The sequence below is a fragment of the Nylanderia fulva genome, unplaced genomic scaffold (assembly GCF_048542155.1).
Source record: "Nylanderia fulva isolate GAGA-0341 unplaced genomic scaffold, ASM4854215v1 Scaffold1, whole genome shotgun sequence".
Lineage (NCBI taxonomy): Eukaryota > Metazoa > Arthropoda > Insecta > Hymenoptera > Formicidae > Nylanderia > Nylanderia fulva.
The window spans coordinates 3,298,114-3,326,047 of NW_028189192.1; the positions used below are offsets into that span (position 1 = coordinate 3,298,114).

A 27,934-nucleotide genomic window follows, 5' to 3' on the forward strand; every position below is an offset into this window, starting at 1 on the left:
TTATAACATGCTCGTTACAATCGAAGGAAAAACTTTCTGGAAATGAACTAATGATAATCGGTTACGCAAATAATTAGTTCATCAATTTTTTATATCATTTTTTTATTTTATCATTTCTTTATATTATTTTTTAATTTTATCATTTTTGCATATTATTTTTTTTATTTTATCATTTTTTATTCAATATTGTTAAAGTCTCGTTAATTGCAGATAAACAAGAATAGTAACATCATCAAAAAAATTTCTTTCGGAGGTATATTATTAGAGCGGCATATTTTTACCGGTGAAAATTTATTAGCCGCCGATTAATGTGGGAATAAAATGCTAAACGCGATTTAATGCCGGGCAGCCGTTTATTAATACGCGGCTGGAGTAGCGCGTAACTACTCGATAATTGCTCTCAGAAGTTCGCACGGTATAACCTGTCTCCTTTCTCCGCAGTTTATGCCAGGGCAGAGCAAGATTAATTGGGTCAGGGAATCGGCTGCGCTGCTAATGCCGCGATAATTAACGGATATTACGCAAAATTCATAAGTAAATGTCGTCGCCGGGATGATTCATGGGGTGCGAGCGCGAAGTTCAATATATATATATATATATACATATATCTGCCGATGAAAATGGTAAAGCCGTGATAAAAATTTGGAAACGAGAATAATTTATCGTCGCCGCGCAACCTTTTCTTCATGCGTAATCAATTCGCGAGTGCCCGTAAATTTCCTAGTAAGTTTCGAACGTGATTGTTTCTTCGATTGTGCGCCCGACATAAAGTATGTCGCTTTCCTGAAGTGATTTAAAGATTATAGAGAAAGCTATTATACGCGCCACCTTAAAACTACTTTCAGAAGCAATAAAATAATAATTCTGTATTAACAATCTTATATCTTTTGAAGTGTCATTTTCTCCATAGATAGCATTTCTCCCCATAGATGGTAACATAATTTAGCATAAATGCATCATCAAGCGAAATAATATGACGGATGGAAAAAGCATTTTTAATTATACTTTACATGTCTATTGTATTTGTTACAAAAGCACGTTATTACAAATCTGTAACATAAATATAACGATATAGGTATATTTAAAGATATTGTTTAATTTTTCGTGTTATCTGAAATATGATATAATCCAAGTATAGAATTATGTGAAAGCAGGTGCTGCAGGTGTTTTAGTTGCACAGAAAAAATGTACAAATGTTACGAAAGTAATAAACTACCGTTAAAACTCGTGGCATACTTTTCGACCAAGTTATATAGAAATACGTTATATCTCGCGTTTGCATACAACGCGAATAGAAATTTACTTAGACAATCGCGCGATGAATCGTATCTCGAGTGCGGATATTATTTCGCAACAGGTGGACGATTTTGGCAAATTTTTGCTTCTCGTGGGGGAAAAAGCTGGCGGACGAGACAGGCGTGCAATTTTTACAACGTGAATTTTCAAGCATCGTCAAACGACGTGTTTCATCGTTGCCGCGTGGCATGCAGATAAGGATCATATTACCATCGGGGACCCTTCGCGAGTGCATACGTTAATATGCATGTCTCCGTATGCTCTTGTTCGGTACAGAAGCAGGTGCGCGCATTCGCATTCCGCAGTTGCGCCGCGCCGGTTTCCTGACACGTGCTCGGCTCGTCGCAATTGCGAAACGATGCAATATACGATGCATTTTTCACTGAAACAGACTATGGACAACGTAGATTAATTGTTAAATAATTCTCAACTTTTCGTGCAATTTGAATTATTTTTTTTATTCTTTCTCTTAATATAAAATGCTTCATAAGAACTTTTTAATTTTATTCGTTTTTTTGTGTTTTATTAATTATATATATGTATTTTTTCATATGATTATATATATATATATAAAACATGTGAAAAATATATGTATAGATATAATAAATAAATCATATAAAAACGAAAAAATGAGATTGAATTAAATTGCAATTAAATTAAATAGTTTGACATATAATATTTGGTTTTATTTGAAGCACACGCAAAACTTTGTCGAAAATCACGGCAATCTTACGGCAGCTAATTTGTCGTAATAAAGCGAGAATTCTTTGCGTGAATTAACGTGGCATTTCTGGCGAGAAACGAGCGATCTTTGCTTGAATCATTGCGGGTCCAGTTAACACTAATTGAACCACATTACAGCACGGCCTGTTCTTCCGTGGTGTGTGGGCCGTTGTAGACCTTCGACAGGCCCGCTCCTTCACCTTTGCTTTTTGCGAAATTGCTTCGAGTCGATTCTGCACGTTTCCAAGGTCAATGCATTCTCCGCTCGACAAGGTTCTTCCTGTGTGAGCCTCATGAATGTTGAAATAACAACGAGTGAAATATTTCGTATATCCTGTCAAATTGATTTTGCATTCAATCAAATTGATTTTGCATTCAATCATATTTGAATCCGCAATCACGACTCGATTGATTCTGAGATTCGGTTCGCATATCCGGCTGTATTATATTATATATATATGGGATGTTAAACAATTGATTATATGACATATATATAATATATTAAATTATTACACACATTTGTAATTATAAAGTTTTATAAAAATATAGGTGATTTTTGTGTGTGACTCTTTTTATTTATTTGCATTATTTTTGCAAGTAAATTGAAATACACAAAATATATAATTTTAGAATTGATAATAAAAATATTATAAATTATGTAATATTTAAAAAACTTAAAGTAAAATATAGAAAGTCTAATCAATTTTTCTCTTTCACTCTCTCTCTCTCTCTCTTTTGCATTTTTTAAATCTTAAGTGCTATATATTAGTATATTATGATGCATAGTATTATAATGATCTTGCATACTAACTAATCTATTACATAAGATTATATTAATGTATTTATTTATTTTGTTTTCAGGTAAGTGATTGAAACTGATGTGATTCTACACAATTCAATGCTATCTTATGTCCATCATCAGAATTTGCGGTCGGTGAGTAATAAAAAACGTAATAATTTTATGCGATCAACATTGATTTATTATAATATTGGCGCCGTAAAATATATGCGTGTCAATTTTAATAATTTATTAATAAAAAGAATTAGATTTCGTCAAATTTAAATTTTAATTAGATTCCATTTATTGATATTTACAACATACAAGGAATCTAAATTATCAGTTGATCAAACTGAACTGGTGGCTATACATTTGACGATAGAAATATACGCATTTTCAGTTTTATCGTTATCATTGCTGCCACTATCTATTTACGTCACGCACATAAATATTCATGCGCGCAGAACCCAGAACAGCTTTAATGTGTTAAAAAACGGTTCGCGAAAAGCGGTGGCACGCGAGCGGCGAATGGATCGAGATTAATCGTTTCACGCGCCTTTCGGTTAATCGGCCGGCTGCACTTGCGATTCGGAGAGTGCATAGCGTTCTCTCTGACTCACGAGCGAAAATGTGTGAGAAAATGGAGCGCGACTTCCGAGTAAACGACGTCTTCTGGTCCTCGCCTTTTTTCTCTCTTTCTCGCGTTCCGCGGTCTGCGTTTTCGTATTGGCAATTAGCGCCGAAAGCGTAACGGGTGGCGCGAAACCATCCCTCTTAGCACTCGACCGATGACGCGAACCATCCTTCGTTATAGGACCGTGAAATCTTCAGGGAAGGACGTATACCTTCACGAAAATATTTTTCACTCGGGAAAAAGTTCGAGTTAATATATCAAATCGCTATTATTTTGATGATATTAGCGGTCTTTAATTTGGCTTTTACTCTTCAAGGAAATATGTGGCACAAATTTATATATGTGTATATGTATGTATACAAGTCTTCAGCATTAATGGAAATTTGAGACACAAGCTAGTGTAAATGCGACGCTGTTTTTAAACCGGATAGTTTATTATACGCGAGGGATTGGGCGTGATTTTTTGCGCCACAGGATGGTGCTTGTGACGAGGAGACTCGAGAATGGTAAGAAAAAAGGGCGGCAAAAGAGGAAGAGAAAGAGAGAGGTCGTTCTCTTAAGTATTTATATATCCTCGCGGCTGCGGGAGACAGGCGCTTTTCCTAGTAGACCCGGAATAGATGCACAGAAGAGAGAAAGAGGTTTCCGAGGCCCTTCGACCTCTTACGACCGCATTGTTAATTACAATTTGTTTTCCTTCGCTCGCGCCAAACGTGCAAGCACCTGTGCCTATATCGGCGTTCCGGGAAAAGTTACGATAGAAATTGCCGACAGTCCCTTTAACGACGATTGTCGTTTATTCTCTCTACGTTTGTTGTGGGTTACGAACTTGTTCGCGGAAACTTTGTCCAAATGATTCTAAATACCAATTCCCCCTTTGGCGACGTCCGAAGTCAAACTTCTCTCCTCTGGATCGAACTTTGTGCGGTTCTCTGACCCGCCGAAATTATGGCCGAGTATTAAACGGTTCTTGTGTCAAAGCTTTTCTTAAATTGTGAAGAATCGCTTCCTAAGTTTTCTAAATAATCAAATATATATTTTTTGATCGGAGTAATTTATATAAAATAATAATATGGCCTAGTAATTAAATGGTTCTTGTGTCAAAGCTTTTCTTAAATTGTGAAGAATCGCTTCCTAAAGTTTTCTAAATAATCAAATATATATTTTTTGATCGGAGTAATTTATATAAATAATATGGCCGAGTAATTAAACTGGTTCTTGTGTCAAAGCTTTTCTTAAATTGTGAAGAATCGCTTCCTAAAGTTCTCTAAATAATCAAATATATATTTTTTGATCGGAGTAATTTATATAAATAATATGGCCGAGTAATTAAACGGTTCTTGTGTCAAAGCTTTTCTTAAATTGTGAAGAATCGCTTCCTAAAGTTCTCTAAATAATCAAATATATATTTTTTGATCGGAGTAATTTATATAAATAATAATATGGCCTAGTAATTAAATGGTTCTTGTGTCAAAGCTTTTCTTAAATTGTGAAGAATCGCTTCCTAAAGTTCTCTAAATAATCAAATATATATTTTTTGATCGGAGTAATTTATATAAAATAATAATATGGTCTAGTAATTAAATGGTTCTTGTGTCAAAGCTTTTCTTAAATTGTGAAGAATCGCTTCCTAAAGTTCTCTAAATAATTAAATATATATTTTTTGATCGGAGTAATTTATATAAAATAATAATATGGCCTAGTAATTAAATGGTTCTTGTGTCAAAGCTTTTCTTAAATTGTGAAGAATCGCTTCCTAAAGTTCTCTAAATAAAATCAAATATATTTTTTTTGATCGGAGTAATTTATATAAAATAATAATATGAACTTTAACGTATTTAGCAAAGCAATCTTGGTATGTAAAATTAAATTGTTAATTTAAATAAATTATATTGACAGATGCTCCTATATCTTTTCTGTATAAAATAACACGAATAATAGTAACGCATTTCAACGGAGATGGTTTTTCCGCTCGAAAGAGTCGAAAGAAAAGAGCTCGAGAAAAAGAGCTAAATATCCAATTCCCACAGAAACTGAATCGCGGGAGAGAAGCTTCGCGCACGAATAATTATCTTATCTGCACGCGTATCGCATCATATACTGCAATCTGGCGCGTGCATTATTTGCTTGCAAAGTTAGCGCACAGAAGGTAATCCGATTACTTAATTGCACCGGTAAGCTTCTCTGTGCAAATTTAATTGCGGACGTAATGGCGTTTCGTTGCTCCATATCAAACGGTTTTACATATCAATAAATTTCCCCGACAATATGCGTATAAACACACACACACACAGAGAGAGAGAGAAAAAGAGAGGCTTATACAAAGTAATAAAAACTACACGAGCAGGAACTAATTTATTTATCGCATTTGTGTTCGATACTTCGATAATAATAATTCTCGTATTATTATCGGCAAAATTATATGTACTCGTTACGATTTTCATTCGTGTATTCAGTGTACAATTTAACGCGGGTGCGCTTATTTTCAATCTCGCATTACGCACAGCAGATTATTATAAACATTGAAATTTAATAATTACTGACGAAAGAATCAACTATGTTTTGTAATTTTTGAAATATACATTTGGAAGTATTTTCTTTAAATCAGGCCGAAAAGACTTGTGAGGTCAACCAAACTTTCTTTTATTCCTATAGACTTTTCGTGTAAAAATTCCAATTGCTCGCGACGCAAAGTTCAACTCGGTACAATTCCCTCGCGTGAAATCCAAACGAGAGACCGTTCTATTTTTTGTAATTGCGGTAGCAATTAACTAATTACTGGACGGTATCTCGACACATCGCCGCGGTCGTAAGGTCCGATTTTCTCCGATTACAAAGGACATACCGGGCAAGAACGTTACTTTGTTTTCCACGCTGGCTTAGCCCAGGAGAGAGACACATATACCATCCGCGGATCAATAAACTGCAGGAAAACGTAGTATACTCCCTCGTATGTGAAAAACACGGAGAGCTCGAGCCAAGATTTTTTGCCCGAATCGAAGAATCGTTAGTTGTCGAGAAACCAATCTCTTTCCTCAACAATTAATTATATTGATACACATAACAAAGAAATGAAGACAAATTTTGTGATGAAATGTTACAAGTTAATTACTCTTTTATGATTGAAATATTATATGTATGTTCAGTTATAATAGTGTGTTGCTAATGTAATATTGAGACCACGTCTCACTTTTCATCATATATTATTTCGTATTGCTGAAAATCGGGTGAAAAATTAATTGTGTCACAGCAATTCAACTGATATCACGAGATAAACATCGTCATATAGATATGTTTATATTCCCGGTTGAAAAATCTATTTAGGACCGAGTCAACATTTGTCAAACTGTTTTTTACTCCGATCTTTAACGAAAGATTTATTTTCGTTGAAATAATTGAACCCACTGGTTTTTCGACAACGTGAAACTTGAAACATTCTACATTTCATTCTACGGACGGAATAAATCTAGCCGTTTCTTTTTTCCATTTGCAAGAATAGCTGCATTTCTCCCTCTCTCTCTCTCTCTCTCTCTCTCTCTCTCTCTCTCTTTCGGGCGGCCGGATAAGAGAGTTAAGAAGGACGGCGCGAGAACGTTGAATGATAGAGAGAGCGTGGCGGCGAGCCGAGTGGAACCGAGCGGAATGAACGGACCCAGAGAACGCGCGTCTCGGGATCGCGTGGAGAGGAGTAAAGAGTAGTTACCGAACGGATGAGTCACTCGCTGCCGCGATTGCTGCCGATACTCAGCGACGTGTAACCGGCTGGCAGCAGGCCGCACTGCCTCTCGTTCCTCTTCGGGAACGAGGAGGCTCTCTCCCGTTCGCCTTGACTCCAAACTTTTGACGAGCCTAGAAGAAATTCAAGTTTTTATGTTGTGCCGAATCAGTGTTCATTTTTTATTGATATATCAGTTGTCTTTCGTTAATTAATTATAGCATTCCTTTTATTTTTTATCGCAGGTGTATAGTATTTATACAGGGTGTCCCAATCTTACCGTATCATCCATTTATGGGAAACTCCTAAGGTTATTTGGAGACGATTTTTCCTCAGCGAAAATGTCGAGGAAGGTTATCATTTTTTAATGTTCCCAATTTTTTTAATCATATGTATCTTTGGAACTATAAGTCTTAAATCAAAATTCTATTAAAGTGAACATTACCTGAAATGGACGAAAAGATGTGGTTTTATTAATAATTTATTTTTACAAGGCTTAGTTTTCAAATAAGCTTTTATTTTCAATCGTTTTTAACTCGAAAATTATTGGTGCCTGGACATTTTTGCTGAGGAAAGTCGTCTCCAAATCGCTTCAAGAATCTCCTATTAACGAGTGGTACAGTAAGTCTGGGACACTCTGTATAATTTTATTGATCACATGCATTTCGAATATATTTTTTTTATATCCCGGAAATATCGTATTTTATCTGATCATTATATCTCGACTCTGAGTTTTCTTATATGTTCTGGCTCAAGATTGAGTTTTCGCTTTGCTAGTCACAAAGTTTGAGCGAAGGTTCGGACAAAAGACGCGACGCGTCACTGAGAATGCAGCGGAGGGTAAAATTGGATCATTTGGATCTACGTTTGTGTGGAAGAATGATTCGCGTCATTGATTATGAGTCCGATGGGAATTCGCGCTCTGTGAGAAAGACTGCAAAAGGGAAAAATCTTATGTTTATTTTCGTTTCGAATCGTCATTCACACATTTTTATCAAGAATAATTTTTTGTCATTAATTTGTATCATGCAAATAAATATCGTGAGAAAATTAATTTCAGTATTTTGCTGAATTCAAAATTTTAATACGAGGGTAAAGCATGACCTCGTTATTTGTGAAGCTTTAAATATATATGAGCTTTCTACAAAAGTCTGTTCTTAATCCTTTGACTGCTAGAAGCCTTTGCATTAATTATTATTCATCTTGAAAGGTACTGAAAAAGAATGCAGGCTTACAGATTAACGAGGACGTGTTTCGCAACTGAAATATACTTCCGAAAAATAGTAATATAACTCTCTCGAGTCGTATAATGATTAGAGAAATCACTGAAATCACTAACGAAGGCGCAGTTTGCAAGGAAGAGAGAAAGATATAATATATAATATTTCAAAGGAGGCGTTTTCCACCTATCGTCATCTCGCGAGCTTCGTCGGTTTTAATATACCGACCTGTCCGCTTCTTCCTGCCGTAATGCACATCTTCATCTTTCTCTTTTGAATTCCCTTGAAGTTATCGCGCGTGTCACGAGTTCAAACGCCACCGGGTGTTATTACGAGGCCTATACCTCCCCGACGACCTCAATTGAGCGAGGTTTTAGTTGCAAATGTAACGCGAGATTTCTCTGACGAAAAGTCCAAACAAAATTCGAATAATATATTATCCAAGATATGAGAAAAAATTCTTTATGATGTTTATCTTCTCTCAAATTATTATACATAGTTATTGTAGCATTCTCTTGTCATAATTCTAAAAACAAACATTTTTTTATTAATATTATACATATAAAAAAGAATATTAACATGCATGATTTTTTTCAGAAAAGAGCATAATTTATTTTTTAATTTTTGTTCTTTCTTCATTAAAAAAATTTTTTTTTTTTTACATTAAATATGCAAATAAATTTTTCCCCTCTGTGAACGCCCATGTTAATATGCCATGACATCATCTATTTTTACATAAATATTTTTGCTTTAATTACACATGATTGTGTTTCTCGAGACTGTAGTAAAGATAAAGACCGGAGGCTCATAAATGCTGGCGTTATGTTATCAATGGAGCGTCGCTGTTGTCACTTAAGAGAGGGAATGTATGATTATTTTTAAAACTAGGCAGGAGGTAGGATTCACTCTAGAGCGATGCTCTCGGTTTATACGGTTAAAAGCGACGAGGAATCTCTTTCGGTTCTCTCCGACGTTATTTCCATCTGGACATTTTTCGACGCGCGGGTTTCTTGCTGCTGCAGAATTTCCTGACGAGAAACTCGCGCAGCTCGTTGGATCTTTCTTGAGGAGACTGCTCTACGTTCTCGATCTTATCCGTGCGATGAATAAATTCGTACGTTTCGATTTTAATAAAAAAAAAAGCAGGAATAAAACACATTTTTCCTTATATTTTCACTTCTTTCTTATTACATTTTTTTAATACGTGGATTACTACAATAAAAATACGAGCTGGAAATATACATATGTCACGTAAATTCTCTAGGATAATGAATAGATGGAATAATAAATAGCGAGAGATAATATCGCGTTATTTCCACAGAGATATCCGCGAGATATCGAGGTATGTGACGTAAAGAGCTCTCGAGTTAGTCTTGTCGCGGACAAAGGCGGCGCAATTTATGCTAGTGAAACGGAATGACATTAATCATAGGGGACCGTATTAAAGTCTTCATTTAGTCCTGCATCTCGGGCGGCGGCACTAAACGAGAGATATGTTTTTTTTGTCGCTTAGGCTGTGCGTGGGCTCTCGACTGGATTTCATGCTACGCGCGCAGCACTTTTGTGTGCGCATGCGTGCGTGAGTGCGTGTTGCCTGCGTAATCGCACGCAAATAAGCAGTAATTCTCCGACTCGATCCAGGAGCGGCTCCGAGAAATGTCGGCGCGATGCGCGCGAAGATATTTATAGTCTTCAAGCGGGTACATTTTACACCGTCATATTGAATAATGACAAAGTAAAATCCCTTTATAACGACGTGCAAGAGTCCGCGGACGCGAAATCCCGGCATTCTATCGGGACAGAAATGAGCGGTGAAATATTAACATGATTTTAATTCGAGAAAATGCCTCTCTCTCTCTCTCTCTCGCTGTAATTAAATAACCGGAAGACGCGGTACTTCCCGAGAGTTGATTACTTCGCAGTAGACCTTATCCGGAAATATAAATGCGAGAAATTTATATCACAATCCAACACTTTCCAGGATTTTAACATAATGTTGATGGATAATAAGCGATATTTCCGCCGATCGCGTTCACAGTTGATTAGGTTTTTTCTCCACGTGGCGTTAATCGCTTCCGTCAGGATATCGATTATCGGAGCCGACGCGACGTATCGTGAAATATAACGAGATAGGGATCCGGATAAAAAAAAAAAACATCATACACATGTACATTCGCGTTTAAGCCGCGTGTCTTATTTGCGCTTTGGCTTCTTGCGCAATATAAAAGATATCTCGAGAGATTCGAGTGGATCGATACTACACTGCGAGACAAAGATCTGACCTGGTTTCCGGGATTTGGCATTGTATTATATCGACCCTTCCGCTTTTGCTCCTCGAGCCGTTTCTAAACCCTCCCCGTTAATTCCCCCGGGAGCATTGTCGACCAAGTGAATTAGCATTTTATCAGGAAGTACGCAGGACTTGCGCATGACCGTACTTCCTGCCTGCGACTGTCCGAACCGCTCAAGCTGATATCCTAATCGTGTGGGATTAGCCCCGTTGGACGAACTAATCAACCTCTAAAGCTTATCGGTCTTCTAAATGCACACCTCGAAAGGAGCGAGATACCTCTATTTTGTTATATTTGGAAATTCTTGTATTTTGCACTTTATCATATTAAGATTGATCGTACGCTATATATAAGGTCGAGCTTCTCTCTATTGCAGGATATCTGATAAAATTCTGTCATAGATATCGGATGATTTATATCTGAAGAAGTCTAAATTGAATTTCTACTTTATCACGGATAAAGATAAAATCATAATCTTGTAGTATTGTTATGGAAGGAAGTAGAATAGATTTTTTTACGATTTTATTATCCGTACACAAAAGGCAGTTACATTGAAAATAAAATAAAAATGAGAAAAACGTAAATGAAGAGAAAGTATAATTGCGGACTTATAAGGATAGAAGTAAATTCCCGTGTGATTTCTACCTGAGCATTATACTTAACTAGAAAGAAAATTCGCATCTCTCGAGCCGCCGATGTCTCTTTGCGATAGCAAGAGCGCGATTGCATTTGCAGATGCGAATTATACTTATACTTGTATACCGGCTGATCTTCAGCACGATATCTCGAATATACCTATCTCTTTGTCTTACAAGATAAGATTTTTAATTCAGTCTCCGTCGATGTGTTCTAGGGAATGTATACAATTCTAATTGCCGTAATTTTCCTCAATAATTTTTTTTATATTATTTATTTTATTATATTTTTTAATATTATTTTTTTAATTGTATTTTATTATATTATTTTTTAATTATATTTTGATACACCTACATATATCGTGTATATCTTCGACAAATAATTATATTAAACACACAAAATGATGAAACACCTTTATAGCAATGAAGGAACTGATTTTGATTACATGTCACAGGGAGAATCTTGCTCGTTTTGCTTCGATCGCATATATAATATAAGAGGGAACGTTGCGAATTTGTAAGAATTTGCATATAATTCGCATTAAGAGGACATAGATGTATCAGCCGCATGGCGCAGCTCGTGTGCACTTATAGCGGCGATTAAATCGACGTTTATTATAAACGCCGGTTATGTGGTGTCTAATGAGCGAGCGTACGTGCTCGTTAACGATCTTAAAGCACGAGGAATATCGAGCAGGTAGGGAGGATCGCGAAAGGGAAGTAATTCGTCGTCTGGCGATCGCGGCGCATCTTATCGTAAAAGTGATCGGTGAATTTTTTTACGACGTCGTAATGTACAATCAGCGTTGCGCAACGTTGCAACGGTGCAACGATCTTTTCTCTCGTCTTTCATGTCCGCACAATATGCTTGCTTCCCTCAGACGGATGGATATCCTTCCTCTCTTTCGCGAATAGCGAGACGCGACTCGATAGAGCTCTATTTTTCTACGTGGCATATTTTCTCTTTTGTGTCTGAAGCGCGTACACTTGAAAATCTCGAGGTAGACCGTGCTGCGATACGGTTATTATGGAGATCGCGTTACCTCTCTCTCTCTCTCTTGGTACATATAGAAATTACGTAAGTTTTTATGCAGCTAGCTGCACTAATGAGAGAGTCGCTTCTCCGAATGCACGGCGTATCACGGTTACATCGTAATACAATCGGAAGACATATTCTTTCCAGCTCGCGCGATACGCGTTCTGTTAATTCATCCGAGTTCTCATCTCCGATAATTGACTTCCACGTCTACGCGCTCTCGCGATTGCCCTTTGTGCGGCGCGGCGGAGAGCTCGCTCGAAATCGCGCATTTTTCATTAAGTCTGCGGTTTCATCCCTTCGGCTTGTCTCCCGGGCTTGGCTCTCCTGTCGAACGAACAGAGCGCGAAATGGAACGGTTCAATCGTCGCGTCGGTTCGTCGGATTTTCCGCGGTTGCGCGATAATAAGTATTCAATTTTCGCCCCGCGAACCACGGGAGAGACAAAGGAGAGGATGAGGGAGTCACAGTGCTTTATGGATGCGACGTATACGTTATTATACCGCGGGGCTTAATTGCTTTTCGCAGAGATAACATTAGCGCGCTAATTTCCCTTTGCGGCGCGCAAAGCGATTCTCGAGATAAACTTGTCCGCCCTTTCTTCCCTCCCACTCTTCCTGTTTACGTTCATTAGACTCTCGTCTACCCTTTATATTATCCCTCTGTCTCTTCCAACCGCGGCGCGACACGACGCACCTGAACAAGGCCCCGATCTAATAGGCGGGTTGCTATTACACGCGCCAACTATTCTTCTCCGCGAGATTTCAATGAACGAAAGTATATATTATATAATCCAATCAGCCCAGAAATCGATACAATAATTGCGGTAATATAAGCTGGGATTATATTTCGATTATGCTAATTATGAAATTTGATAATCAAAGCTATGGACAATTAAATAAAATTATTATATATTTTTTTTTGTATTACACGTGCAGGCAAAGTGGCACTTTGTGTGCGTGTTTTCTGTGCGGAAAGCGGCCGATTTCCCACGCCGCCATCTAGCGGCGACGCGATAAGTAAATAAGCCGCGTTCAAAACCATTGCCTACGGCTGAGCCGCGTTCAAAGTCATTGCCCACGGCTTCAGCCGTGGACAATAACTTTGAACACGGCTATTCCCGCACTGTGCCGCCGCAAGATGGCGGCGTGCGATCGGCCACCTCGCGCACAGAAAACGCGCACAAAGCCACTTTGCCTGCACTTGTAATACAAAATAGTATGTGTATCACGTGCGGATTGACAATTGTTCACTCGTCTTCGACTCGTGCGTCCATCCCCCGCACTCGTGACCAATTGTCAACTTTCCGCACTTGATACACAATATACTATTAAATTCTTTATTAGACAAGTACATGAGAAATTCAGTCTAGGAATCTAATTTGCCGCTTGTACCTCGTTTATTTCGGGAGCATTTGATCAATTCCGTTTTATTTTTTCGCTATACCACGTATATTTTGCCTCTTGAGTATTTCGCGCGCGTACTCCGATGATATCATATATTCATATTGTCACTTAAATTATATAGCTTTATCCTAATTATACGCAGCAGCTCCGTAGGAAACATCTGCATAAATCAGTATACGCAGTAGGAAGCGAGCACGCGAAACGGTTTCGGCGCAAGTCGTGCGCGAGCCCTTTGGAGAGAGATTCGCGGAACGATCTTCTCCTTCCTTCCCCCATTATCTCGCTCGCGCAACGCGAGGTCCTGTCTTCCGCGCACATAATGCAACCCCGTGGATGCGCCTGGGCTAATGCAAATTAAGCCGCGCATGCATATTAACTACATGTTGTTCGCGGCGCGGCGGATGCGTCGTGCGATATAATCTAGCTGTGTGTAACACACATTTGCGAGCCCACAGCTACGACTTACGGCTAAATTATTCGCGGACCCGTCCGCGGAGAGAGAACGGTACTTCGGGATTACGACGCGGTCGTGTACTCTATAGTTTTAATGCAACTAACGAGCGGAGCCGAGGCGTCGCGTCGCGCCGAACGGACGATTACTCGCTTCTTGATCCTTGTTCCTGCCGAGAGACTCTTATGCGCGGCAGGAGAGAGAGAGAGAGAAATAGAGAAATGATGATTAAGGATATTTAATTAACAATCTCGAATGCGAATGTCAACCGCGAGGATTTATGTATTTTTAATGCACAATGTTAACCTGCGGTCGCAATCGCGCGTTGCGTTTCGCAGCAGCTAACGAGTTTGCGCGTGTTGCGGTTTATATAAAGAGATATAGTTATAAATCGTGACAGGCAGTTCGAGCTGAAAAATGAGTGTCGCGGCTTTTCCCTTTTTTTCCCCATATTTTACTTTCTTTTTCTCTATCTTTTAAAGCTTGCTTTCAAGCTGTTTTCCCGTTACGTAACTTTATAAGGGTACAAAATTCGTGCTCTTTAAAGAGAAATAATGAATGCAATAGCTGCACAATTCAAAAATTTGCGTTTAATTTAACAGATGTCTCTCACATCTCCCAAACGGCCCACAGAAATTTTTGTGTTAATTTAACATAATATGAATATGATAAATGGAGATACTGTGTTAATATTTTAACATAAAATAAATGCAAAACTCCAAGTAATTAAAATAAATTTTGTATAAAATTAACATAATTTTAATGTAACATTAATGAACTAAAAATATGTTAATTTTAGACTTTATCATCCCCACTTATATTATAAAATCAACCTTATTTCCTGTAATATTTAACAGATAAATCTTGCCACCAAAATAAAACAGAACATATTTATTGTGTAAAATTACAAATAGATGCACATTGCGTTATTTTTACGTCTTTTTTCACTTGTTTTCATTTAACATTTAAGTCCAATTAACACATGAATGTGTGAAATATTAACACAAAAATTTTCTCACGGGGACCGTTTTGAACAAGAAAACACAAATTTTCTTGTGTGCTATCTCTCCCGTTCGTGTCTCTAAAAAAAGCTGTAGAGGAACGGTAATTTGGCCTCTGACATCGACTTCCGAGTTCGTCTCGCATCGTTGTTCGGTTACCACGTGACATAGGCCGGGCACAAACGCTATATACTAGGTCGTAGGATTTAGCGATTAGGCAGAATACAACGAGGTTCGCAGATTCCTATCATCTCTGCGATCGAGAGCGACAGGGAACCGGCTCGATGCCAAACGCTCGATACTCGGCGCGGATGAAAACGTGTCTTTGCGATATAACCATCTCTGTCTCTTGCGCAAGTTGGCGCGGTTAATAGCGACGGTGTACTAACTCGCGATGACGCCTGTCATTTACGCGCCGTAACTTTTGATACATCTGGGAATTTCCCGATTCGGGGCACGTCCCCGTTACGTGTCTCGCGAGTTAATTGTCACCGGGCGTGCGACACTTTATATGTTGCGAGTAATGCGGACTTTCGCAACACACTTTGAAAAGCGAGGAAATATTCTAATTTCTAAAAGATCGCGTCCCAGAAATTTTCTACAGGTCTTTTCGGTCAAAGTAATCACATCGATTCTATTAATAATTAATAATATATTATATTTCGATTCTTTATAATGGGTCTGTAAGCGAGAGAAATTTCATTTTTATTTACATGCAAATATACTTTGATCTTAATCGAGATTTCAGTATTCTATAATAAACATCGTTTTAATACTGAAATCTCGATAAAAATCCAAATTATCGAACAAAATTCATCATTTTAATACGTATTTATGCTGAACATATTGAGAAGCAATAAAAGATATTTTTCCCGCCATCGAAATTAATATCGAAGATTAAAGCACATCCTGTGTATCAAATTTAATCGGCGACCGGACGGGTGATTCAATCGCTGCAGAACATAATCTCCTATATCGTCATATTTATACAAACAGAATCAATTCCCGGATCAGCGAGCCCATACATCAAGCGCGGTACGCGAATGAGATCGGAAATTACCTTTATGATCGGGCGACTTGTCAAATTAGCATCAGCTAACGATCAAGCGCCGGTGCGGCGGAGTTAACAAACGGCGGCAACGAAAGCACAGTAAGAATTCACCACGGGACACCGCCAACCAACCATCAGATATCAAACGACCGTGTTACGAGATGGCGTAACGCTATCTCGCCGATCGGAGAAAACGAGTCTGCGGCGAGTGGTTGGTCCTGCTCGGGTGGTAGTAATCATGGTCAAGGAAATTGTCACGTGTATGTATGCACATGTGCGTGCGCTACCTGCTGAATTTCATCCACCGACCGATATGTAGGGTGATGGGACCAACTCTTAATCAATTTTGGAACATCTATTTTTTAATATTAATAATCATTAGTTTAGTTTGAAAACTAACCTGGATAAATTTTCAAGGTAAAATTAATGAAAAAATAAGCAAAGATTTTATTTTATACTTGTATATTGTATATGAAATTTTAATATGGTTTATTATTGTTTTGTATTATTTAATGTTACGTGAAAAGTCGAGATAAATAACGTCTCGCATAAAGTTCTTTCGAGACGCTTTTAATGAGAATTGAAAATCGGGACATCCCGGAAAATTCAGGATGGTTGGTCACTCTACTGATAAGACGAACCGTGATGCACTTCCTCGAATCCCGCATCTGCCACGTGAACCTGACTCTCATTGTCAGAAACGCTTTCTCGGCTACGTCACATCATCTGATACGCGATAGCTTTGATTGCGAACGAGCGAAAGCAAAAACACCGGACGCATAATTAGCTCGATAGGTCACGCTGCGAATAAACTGCACCGGAAGTGCCCTTTGCATCGTCGCGAAAAATATAAAAATATGTTCGATTAATTTTACTATGTACATATTCATATTTTTTATTGTGCTAAATATTGATCAGAGAAACTTATAAAATTCTTTCAATACTATATTGTCCTACGATTACCATGATTTTCAGGGTAAATTCTAAGAACAAATTCTCCCCGCGTGTACATAGGATATAGATATCCGAAGCGACAATTATTAAATCACGAGACAATATTATAAATTAAATTTATTAGAATGAACAACATTAATACCTATTATAATAAGATATCAAAAATGTTCGATTAATTTTATTACATACATATCAATATTTTTTATTGTGGTAAATATTAATCAGAGGAACTCTTATAAAATTCTTGCAGTACCATAATTGTTTTACGATTACCATGATTTTCAGGATAAATTCCATGAAAAAATTCTCTCCGTGTATAGGATATCCGGAGCGACGACTATTAAATGCGACACTTTCGAGAGGCTGACATTAAAGTCAAAGGCTAAGAATAAGAATTAGATTACGTGACCGGCTCTCTCTTTAAAGTGGGCTTTTTCTAACATTTAAAATCGAGTAAAATTGAGCGTGACGACAGGAAGTGTGTCATCGTTCTCTTTGCACGCGATAGCGCGGTAGCACGCGACGGGTCGCCAGGTTTTCCGAGAAAGAAGAGAAATAAATAGGCGCACGTCTCCCTTTTCGCAGGATCCGACTCTCGATCGCGCGCGCGTGCTCTCGCTTCCGCTTCAATTTCGTCGTTCCTGTCAGCCGTCTCGCCCCGTTAAACAAGGCGTATATTTCTTCGGATCACGTTTTACGACCGGCGAGATCCCGTTTGTAAATCTTACGAGCGACTCTTATAAATTCTTTCCTGTCCCGGCGCTCGCGCGAACGTCGATGGACACGTCGTCGTTTCTCATTCGCCTTCTCTCGTCCTTTTGCTCTCTCCGAGCGGCCGAAGACGTAAATATTTTCGGGTGCCCGGGTCATCCTGACTGTCTGGCTTCTTCCGTAAAGCATATGACTGCGAGTCAAGGACACGTGCGGTGCAGAGGGTGCATTCAAATTCGCGTATTACGACCTTTTCAGCACCGGGGTCAACTTTGGGACCACACGCGTTTCTTAAAAAAAACAGGGTGTCTGTATTTTATGAATTTTTCTGATTAATATTTACCACAATAAAAATATTAATATCTACTGCAATAAAATATACTCGATTAATTTTACTATGTGCATATTAATATTTAATTAATGATTTCAATTCTAAGAGAAAATTCCTCTCCGTGTAGCGGTCAGGGAAATCTGGAAAACCGAGCATTGTCAGAGAATTTTATAAATCTGGAATTGTCGGTGAAAAAAGTCAGGAAATTTTACTATTTATCTGGATTTTTTCATATTATTCTACATTTGTCTCAATAATTGGAAATTTTTTATTAAATAAATATAAACTTTTCCTTGACTCCCAGCACGCTAATTAAAAATCGATTCATCTACAGCGTGTTCGTTCATTTATATTTTCATCGTCGTGTTATTTTATTTCAATGTATTTGATAGGGACAAAACTAAAAAATTTGATATATAATATAAGAAAGGCGATTATTTAAATAGTTTATAGTGACATTTTTGTTTTAACTTCCGAACTTTTTTATTGTTGACAAAAGGATTTTATGATTTAATATTTAATTAATTTATCATATAATTAATATGCAAATTATATATATGAAAAAAATAATACTAAAAAGTCAGGGAAAAAATGAATGTCTGGTCTTGGAAAATCTATAAAAGTCAGGGAATTTTTTTCATTGAGTCTGCTGGACACCCTGAAAAAGGAAAAAAAATCCATCCCCCCATTCGCGAAAGTGTCAGTGAATAAGGTTTATGTATTATGCGCTTCTTATGAAATCTTTGATTCTTTTTCTTACGTCAGGTCGATATCGAGAGATAATATCCGTCCATTGTCATAACGGGGTCATAAAGCATATATCTCGGCGAGGATGCTTAACACACGAGCGGGTTTTTATTGCGGCAGTGTGGGACGCACAGAAGTTTCGTGAGTGAGGGAGGTCGCGCGATCATTTCGAAAGTTGTTTCATGTAGGTGCGGCGTCACACTCGTGCCTTTATTGCTTCCTTAATTAAGTAGAGATGTCAGGGATCGTGCGCTTTCTTTTTACAGCCTCGGGAAAAGATTCTCGTGTACGTACACGATATACGATCGATGTTACACGTTCGATTGAATATCTCGTTCTTTGTCACAATTTTTCTTAGGAACTTTATCGCGAGCCTTATTTTTTCATATTTTACGGAATTAAACGACCTGCTCGCGGAATATATTTATTAAGGAGGCGCAATCAATTCGATTTAAACGGTTGTTTATTTGTTTACTGAAATTTGCATGAAATTCCCGCGTTACGCGACACATTCCGATATTTCCATATCGCAATAAAACGCGACGAATCGATTTCCGCGGTGGATATCTCATGGGATATATCCACGTGCATACACACGTATATATACTCGGTAGGAGAATGTGCGACGCGTCGTTTTAAATGGCGTGTGATAAATCTGTCGGATCGCCGAGTACATTCGCTCTCGAGGGAGGAAGGGAGAAAGGATTTACAGTGTCCTCGCGAAGGTTTAACCAAGTGTTGGCGGACCTTCGGCCCTCGCAGATTCAATCGCGCACGTCGTTAATGCAAATATCATTTATGACCGATCGAGAAGCGGTTGCACGCGAGATGTTAAACGCTCGCGCGCTTTCGTAATCGCGTAATACTCGATATTTCACTCGACGTATAGGATGTCTCGTAGGATTTACGTCGCGGAGAAGAGATCAGAAATGTTTCTTGGCTAATTCGAAGAGTCGTTTTCCTTGCGAGAAAATTCAAGTTATCTCATGAACACGTATATAATTTGATATTGCTACGAAATTTATATACACGCAGTTGCATATTTATTCATCTGGCGATAATTCTGGGATTCAAAGCTCAAGTTATACATATATATAAATAAAAGTTTATAGATCAAGATTATATTTTTCAATAAAAATTTTTAAGAAATTAGAATTATTAAATTTAATTTTAAAGACACTATAAAAATATTAAGCAGTAGATATAAATCTAAATATAATGTAATATATATATAAAAAAGTGCGTGTAACTTTATATTTTTTCGCAGATTATGTACAAGTTTAGAAAGATATTTTTTCAAGTTTTTTGCGAAAAAGGGACAAAGTAGAGGATGACGGAAATTGAATGCCTTTTTCTTTACTATATCGTTGCTCGTATACGTTACTTTCATCCACGGAAATGACTAATGTGCGGAAAAATCGTGTCCTTAATTCGCCTTGCATCGCCACATCACACAGGTAATCTATCGTGCATTTATCGCTCGGCTTATGCGCATAATGGGGCAACGTAAGAAGAGCGTACGTAATTGATCGATGAAGGAGGAGGAATGTCTGAAATCTGAGGAGAAACTCTTGTCGCGACGTTATTAACATAAAAAAGATCCCGTTACAAAGCAGAGAGTCACGAAATTAGATCCAACAAAATCGATTCTAGATTTTATCTCGAGCGTCATCGTTGATCTCTTATCTTCTGCTACCTCAAGATTAGGTATATATTTGAGAATTTTGTTATCGATGAAAAAATCTGGGTAAAACTCAAGTGTGTGCGGACATGGATCAAATAGTTGTATAAACACTTCAAATCTTAATCTCGACTATAAAACGATTAAAAAACTATGTATACGATATGAAGGTCTTATATACATATATAATTGTATTAAAATATTGTGTACATGTGTATATAACATTACATATTATATAATTATTTATCACGCAATATATTACATAATTGTATATGCGAGACTATACCTATAGTATACATTTTTGTTATTCGTATGAAATAAGAATAGGGTGATTAATTAATCGTTGAGACACCTATTTTGCTATTGAGAGTTGCTTTCTAAGAACAGAGGTCGCAGACTCGCGTGATCTGTCAAGAGATCTATGACAAGGGACAATCTTGTGTACAGATCCCAGCGCGATTTTTATCTCGCGCTTAGTCCAAAAGGGTAAATTCCTTCTTTTTTTTCTCGAGTAAAAAAATATGAGAGTTCTTCTTTCTTTCTCTTTTTCTGCGGTTGCGCGGACAAAGCCGTCAAAAGTCGAGCAAGAGGAAGACGCGATCGTATCGGACGAATTTATTCCAATTTCCTTACGCCTCGTCGAGGACGATCTCCGTTCCCATGTTAATCTGCTCTCGTTGCATCTCTCGTTTCATCTACTTACAGAAAAAAGGGACAATAATCGCGCGTTTCTCACATTCCACTTATTCATTGATCGCGCGATAAGTGGATAAAAATATCATATAAAACGCAAAGAAGAAACAGATACTTTTACGGATGAAAGAAATTTTTGAATGATGAGGGAATAATACATCATCTCTACACAGAAATAAAATAAATTTTAAAAATATAAAAATGCTAATAATTAACGATTATCTCTTCAAGAAACTTCTAAATTTTAGCAAAAGTTTCATTTAAATTTTAACTGAAATTTTAATTTCATGTTACGACGCACAGAAGAGATTTAAGTTAATATTTCTTCAGAGAGGAAGATTATAGAAACGAAACCGCGCATAATCTCACGGGAGACATTTTTTTTATGAGACTTAAACACATTTAAAAAAATCCCTGCAACAGATATTCCAAGAACACGCGTATCGGACAGTCGCGAGGATTTTTTTTCTTTTACAAACGCGTATTTCGTAACGAAAGGTTCAAATTCGAGAGAGAGAGTGTGTGTCTACGTGAGTACAAAATAAATTGCCGGCCCGAACTAATCCGGCATTTGAATCGGCATGGACCGTAGCTGCGCGTATTGCACTAACGAGCAAACACACGCACGTACGCACGTATACACGTGGCAAGGTGAGATCAGATGCTAATCCCGCTAATCCCATTAGGGAACAAAGTCCGAAACCAGTTTACTGAAAGAGGGACAGGTCGAAAAGCTGTAGACAGCGGTGGAGAGATATTTCTCAGCGCGTCCGCCCGGTTTGTCGTAGATGAGGAATTGAGATAGCAGAGGCCGTAGCACTCTGGGAAAGCCTAGGTCGCACACATTCGGGCTGTTCCCGAAACCGTAAATTTATTCGACCGATAAACTACCGTAAAAACTGTGCCAAGACTCGCGACAGCGCAATTATCGCGCGCGACGAAATCGAATTGCGAAATCGCCTGCTGCAATTAGAAAGTTTTGAAAAAAGTTCACTAAATACTAGCAGAAGCACTTAATCAAATAGATTATTTTATCAAGTTGTAGTTTCAAACTTTATCTTTCAACTTGAAATGTCCAATGATCTTTCTCTCTCTCTTTAAAGTGTCTTCGACATCACTTTCACAATATTCGCTTTATTATTATCTTCATTGACTATATACAATTTTCTCACTATTTATAAGATGCGGTTCATTTATTTGCTAACATTAGCATAATGCAAGAGGTAATGTAAAAGCGAAAGTTTAGATGGATAGAAAACGTAGACGACTCTGGTATGACTTCTAAGGTATAATCTGTAGAATATCAAGATTAATCATCATCAATCATATACATTTGTCATTCACAGAGTAATTTTAAAACGACGAATTTATCTTCGAAATCTCTCTTGCCTTTTTATATTTCTTCCGCAGATATATTTTCATTTGTAAAAATTCACACTTTCTAACGCTTGATGAAATCTAATATATTTGCATACTATTCTATTTTAAACTGCATTTAAGCACGTTTGATAAATCGAATAAGCGTGAAAAAAAAATAAATAATATTTTTACACGTCATTCTCTGTTGTGCATAGAAAATACTCAGGTTATATATAACGCATGTATTTCGCTACAGTGTGCAATCGCAATCGCGTAACACCAGTTGTACGATGTATACATATACATATACGTACCTTGGACTTTCATCGGGCGCGAAAAATGAATCGTGGCATATGTAATAACGAAACAAATAAATCATTTATGATGTTATACGCATGCGCGATTCCCCACAGGCGAGTCTCGCATATGCAATATATATAGCGAAGAGGTGAACGCCCGCCCGATGCGGTAACGGATCAGGATTTTCCGCGAATGTTTCGTAATAAGTTCCCTGGAAGAAATTCCAGAGTCTCTCGAGTTCTCTCTCCGTGCGCTACCAAAGGAAAACCGGTAGTCGTAATTCCAGCACATCCAGCGAGCATCACACGCAGTCGAGCCTTAACGTCTAGACGAGAGTACGGCTTCTTGCTCGGGGCTAAAGTCCGATAAGAGAGAGAGAGAGAGAACAATGACGAACGCGATGATAGTCAACATTTACGAGCTTAGCTAATTAATCGAACGGTACGCGGTACATAAGGCAGAAATGCATACGATTTAGCAGGGTAATGGAATGTCAAAAATATCGACCATAAACCTTTCCCTCTCGTTTCTTACTCAATCGCGCGTGTGCATTCAAAGATGAGTATTTAAAGAATTTATACGATTTATACGCAGGAGAGAGATGTGCTTGATATACGGAACTTGTAAAAATTTATTTATGGCGTTATTAATTATATACGCTGCGCTTTATTTCCGCACACAACGAGCAATTCTACGAGAAATTACTTGGGAAAAAAAAAAGATTTATGATATCATGCGCTAAAATTTTTTATACTTAAGAATTGAAGATTATTAAACTCGAGAAGTGTTATAAAAAAGCATTAGTACATATTCATGTCATTCTGAGAATACAATCGACATTCTCTTTTCTTGATTGAAAAATATTACGAACGGCACGAGATTAATTAATATGGTTCGTAACAGGAAACAATTTTATTCGTCGTCTATTTTCGTAGGCCTTCCAGCGGTAGAAAGCTAATTTAGTGGTGCGTCGTCGGTCATTAGGTATAAATTGGTCCCACGATTAACGTTTGCCTCTTATTAAAAAGTTTAACGAAGCCGGTTTGCGCGAGCATGATTTTCTCGTCGGATAAGGAATATATTTAATAAGAAAGAAGAAAACGCATGTCATGTTAGGTCAAGTTTATTTCAAAATCTCGCTCCATCTATATGAATAATTCTAAAGCGTGATTAATTCTTCGATACATACGCGAGCGTCTATAATCCGAAATTTATGTCGTAATTAAATATTGTGAAAGAGAAAAATCCCGCTTTCGTCGATTACTTTGACAAATTTAAATTTCTCATATACCTACCTTATAGGTACGTATATGGAAAAAAAAAAAAAAAAAAAAACTGGTCCATATAAAAATTTAAAAAGAAATTCTTAGCGTTCTATAAAACGTGATGTCCTGCAGGGACGAGTAGAAATCACCGGAAATTTCGATTTTTTTCTTTCTCAATAAATCACGTCGCGATACCCGACGTGGGTTATGACTTTCCCATAATTCATTTTCACAGTTATCGGTCTTGCGTCCCCTGGAGACGTATCTAGCATTAGCAGCTACCGGTGAGTTTCATCATTTTTTCGACTGTGGGTTACGCGGCTTAGCGGGAACGGTGTTCTCTCGTCTGGAAACTTTTATACCGCCGTAATTATTTACACGACAGCCGTATAGAGAGAGGATCTTTCTCTCTCCGGTCGCGACGGCAGGTAGAGGCAGGAAGTATAAATCACGATGAGGAATGGACGACATATTCAATAACCTCGCAATAAAGTGGGACGAAACTTTATTAGGAGACGCGTATGGCGTGGCGAAAGAGTATGCGGGGATATAGAATCATGAATTTCGGTCCTTTCGGTGCTCTGTCGTCCTCTATAAATCGTCAGATTAATATCGCCCGTGTGGGAATCCGGGCAATCGGGAGAGATCGGCTCGGCCGTGAAAATCGCGTGATTTAGGAAATCGTATCCGATTTCCCAGAATTACGATCGCAATATTCGCATGACGGGACTCGCGATGCTTCCGTAGTCGCGAATCAAACATGAAACTGTCGTTCGAAGAGAGAGAGAGAGAGAGGACAATGGCTGATTCATACGCGTTTATTTTCTATAGAAAATTCCTATTTCCAAGATTGAAAAAATCACCGCGCAATAATAAGAATTTCGCAACTCAATGCTATATATTCCGAACGATATGAATATATCGTATTTTTATATACTCGACGTAAATAGACGCTTCAGAAAGCCACCGAGCTGAAATTTCTCCGACACGCCTTTCGACCAATTTGAAAGGAATATCCCTTAAGGATAGAGATCGATGTCGCAAATTCGATTTGAAATTACGGTATATATCCGCGGCAATTTTTCACTCGATTGCAACTCGACTGCGAAGGCTATACGTGCGACGTTTCGTCCTTCGACGCGATGTTGTTGCTTGACAAACAAGCTACGTTTCGGCCGTCGATAGTTACACTTCGATCCCCTTCGGAACGGCAATCATCGTCGAGGTCGAGGCTCTCGTGCACTTGGCTCACGCTGCATTATTCCCGAGTGCAATCGTGGGAGAGTTTCCGGACTGCAAGAGAGAGAGAGCGGCGATTTGTCCGCCTGTCAAGCGAGAGGAAACACGCCGCGCTCGCGTCTCTCGAAAAGGGAGGAACATACACACCCGAGAGAAGTTACTTCGGGGGTAATAACCGAGCGATGTGCCGGCTGAATTGCCTCGGACCGAGCGAGCGCAGGCAACCGGAGGCGGATCCGGTGTCACGTCACGTTCCGCGTCGGGATGGATGCATCGCGTGCCTCCTGGACCGCTCTATTCCGCGAGGAGCGCTTCTCTCGATGTACCTATCGCCTACTCGATTTTCGCTTTACGAAATCCCCGAGGTCGCGTTCTCTCGAACGCGATAACTATAGGGCGGTATTTTTTGACCAACATTTACTACATAATTGAGGAACTTTGATTAACTTGGAAATAACATTTTTTTAATTCGCTAAAAGGGGGATACTTATCTTAATTCCTATATAAACTTGTTTAAATACGATAAGTTAATCTAAAATCGATATTCAATTTAACTTTCCCGATTTGCTCCAGCTTGCTACATAATAACGGTTTTATTGAGAATATATATGTGTTTCGAAATTAAAAAAGAAAATACATACACGGAGAGAATTTTCTCTTACGATAAAAATATTAATATGTATAATACATAGTAAAATTAATCGAGTATATTTTATATCTTATTATGGTAGATATTAATATTTATATTGCGGTAAATATTAATCAAAAAAACCCTTATAAAATTCTTCCAATATCATGATTTTTCGGATAAATTCTAAGAGACAATTTTCTCTGTGTAATATTGAAAAAATCTGAAAATTGCATATGTATATCTAAAAAAAAGATGTATTATTGACGAATGCCACCAAGTACATACTAATAAAATGACCATAAATAATGTTTGGACCGCGAAACAGCCAAGTTCGGCGAAAATGAGTTTGACCGTCGCGTCAGTCTTCTTTGATTTGAATTCGTTCGCGCGGTCGCATCCTGAATGAGCCATTAGCGCCGAGGCACGTGCGCCTCTCTCACAGACAGTATGACGCTTTGCTGTTGCTGCTGCTGCCGCCTGCGATGTCGAGCTTCGACGATCTCCCGAAATAACTCGCATCCCTCGTACACGCGCGGTATGCAACTTCTCGGCAGGTGCAGCGCGCTGGCGATTGCGCTCACGCAATCGAAATGCGCTCGCGCGTTTTCGCGGAAGACACGCCCGGTGTTCGAAGCTGTCGCTCCGCGTTTGCCTCTAATTATGCTTGACTATTAAATTTCATGAGATTCTCAAGAAACGATCACATCCGCATGTTGTGTTTAAAATATTCAATGAAGGAAAATAACTTTGAAAATTTAAGCAGCTTTTCAATATAAGTTACTTCTTTTTTTTTTGAGATAAAGATATATGTATTGATGTGTTTTCTGTTAATGTGAAATTGGAAAAGGAGACGATAAAAAATGGACATACGTGTTCTAGGATAAATTGTCAAATTTTATTATATCATGTATATATACGCGTGGATGCCTTGGTGTCGCAAAATATGAGTGTCGCAATTGCATTTGTGAATTAACTCGGAAATTCAAAGTGGGAAGGATTTCAACGAAAGCTCGAATCACTTCGCGATAAATAAGGAGATCCAACAGTCGAGACGACGCGACGCATTGCATCGCGAATCAAGACGCCACGCAGCTGCGTAAAATTCAGTTTGCGTGCCAAGAAGATAAATTTAAGGCGCGTAAATTTCAGCTGCACCAAAATGCAGAATTTTATTTTTTAATAATCGGGTAGTGAAACATAAGAATAATAATGACATGAAATATTAATCTTTATATTTTTCTCCCATTTGTTTCAATATATTCTATTATAGTCTTAACCAAGTAATTATTATATACGTATATATATGTATATGATATCTACTAATTAATTATTATGACTTTGAGCTAATTTTTAAATATTAGAATTTTTAACTAATATTAATTATAATATTTGATTGAAATATAGATTTTTACGCGATTTTTAAATATACATATATTTATATAGTACATATCACATCGAGAAATTTTTTCTATATTCTGCTTCCTCTATAATTTTTATAAATTTAATATAAAATTGTGTTATACGATTATTTTTATCTTCTCTTTAATTATCGATCTTTGATAATGAATTTTTGAAAATAGTTATATATTATTTTCTTAATGCTTCTCTTTTTCTGACATGCATTAATAATTTACATTTATATACATGCATATGTAATCCTTGAATTAAGTTGTCTAACAATTACAATTATATATTCTCACAATTACAATTATTATCTCACATACATATGTACGTATATATTTACGCTAAAAATTCCTTTTATTTTTTTGCATTTGAAATAATCCGA

General features: G+C 37.7%; 1 protein-coding gene across 5 annotated transcripts in view; it reads left to right on the plus strand.

The window, feature by feature from the left end:
• The window catches only part of LOC114928309 (uncharacterized), a 223,385-nt gene that overhangs the window by 33,855 nt on the left and 161,596 nt on the right, over positions 1-27,934 (plus strand). The gene's annotated exons all lie outside the window — the stretch shown is intronic.